The sequence below is a fragment of the Saccoglossus kowalevskii genome, chromosome 7, assembly GCF_978046115.1.
Source record: "Saccoglossus kowalevskii chromosome 7, keSacKowa6.1, whole genome shotgun sequence".
In the NCBI taxonomy this organism is placed as follows: Eukaryota; Metazoa; Hemichordata; class Enteropneusta; family Harrimaniidae; genus Saccoglossus; species Saccoglossus kowalevskii.
This window is the reverse complement of record NC_140647.1, coordinates 24,145,853-24,147,646: the sequence shown is the minus strand read 5'-3', so window position 1 is coordinate 24,147,646 and position 1,794 is coordinate 24,145,853.

Sequence of the window (1,794 nt, the reverse complement as noted above, 5' to 3'; positions counted from 1 at the left end):
AATAAAAAAAAATTGCGGACATCCATTGAAACCGATGATCATATTTTCTCATCTCTTACAAAATGGTCGCATTTTATGCTGTTATTCACAAAACCCCAATAAAAGTATATGGCCACTGAACTAATTCTCGTACAAAACACGAATCACTGGAAAATCTACAATTTGTGTTCAATGGGGGGAAAAAATCATCAAAAATCAATGTGCATAAGATAGGTACTTATGGTTGTCACGAATTATTAGGAAAGTCATTTTTTTTAAATGTTCATGAAATAATGCGTTAAAGATGGAGTTATGAAATTTGTTACAAAACGAAGAAAGAGAAAATTGTGTTATTACTCATTAGACATATCGAGGTCCATGTTAAAAATTGTACACGCAATTTTTTTCAGGTGTTGTTTATTGAGAGAGAAATGTAAACAATGACTGCAGTGTTTACCAAGATTGTTAATATTTACTGCAAGACTAATAAATTAATTCATTTTCAATAAATATAGCCGTGTTAATAGAGACGTTCAGAATCACCACCAGGACACTGAGGGCGCTACACAGTGCAATTAAACAAAAATAACAGCTTTTAGGGTTCGACCATTTGTAATAATGGGGTTGACCAGAAGATTTGTTTTAAAAAAAAATGCAAGTTAGACAGAGAGAAAGAACAAAAAATACATGCAAATTGTTTTAGAGAAAAAAAAATTCATATTCAAGAAAACTTGAAGAAAAACAAAACATTGCACCGGTCACACTATTCCAGCCACCCCCATAATTTCAATATTTGTCCCCTTAACGCATTCCCACTTGTTGGTACAATTGGCTGCAGGAAATTAAAACATTTTTATGAGTCAAACAAAATAAATATAATTCTACTAGATTTACACTAGATATAGATATTCAACACAAAAACCACTGATCTTGAAGACTGTGCAAGGTCTGATTTGAATGAATTGGCCAGCGGTGGCTAGGAGTACTGTAAAATCTGTATTAGAAGCCGCGGCTTCTATTAAAATGGTACAATGCAACAGAGGGGATGCGGCTTCTATTAGAGCATCTACACATATGAGAAATGATGAATTTTTGGTTCTCAATTATTCAAATAGAATGGATGCAACTTCTATTAGGGATGCGGCTTCTAATACAGATTTTACGGTAGTAAATTATTAATGGATAATTTTGTATATATGTAAATTTACTGCATGCCCCCAGATCAGAAGCGTGATAAGCTGTTTAAGACTGATATCAAGTTTCTAAGACCACTTTCTCAATTTTTATTTAAAAAGTTATTTCCAATCTAGTTTCACAAACTTCATGTAGTTTCAAATTAAAGTTTAAGAGTTTTCATAATCTAATTTTTCTATATAGAGTACATAAATAGCATAAAATGCTGTTTTTGTTTTACTCATATGACCCTTGTATGAAAATTGCCGATTGATCGATTAATAATCTGGAGACCTTCATGAAATATGATTAACTTCATGCCAATATTCATGTTTTCTTCAGTTTGTCACTGTTTAAAATTATTTTTATCTAATTATTACAGATTTTAATTGTATCCAAGTATGTACTGGTCACATGTATTTTGGAGTTGAAAATGCAAATGCATGCAAATAAAAGTGTGTATGTATCAAGGACCCATTATGTGCAAACTAAAAGTACACTTGTGCCTCTATAAAACCTGAGACTAGGTCCTAATACTTAGACCCTCAAATAAAACGAGTCACGTAAAAGTGGTTTTTGTTCATTACATAAAATTGTTTATTAGCAAACAGCAAACTACTGGTATGACAAGAATAATATAAT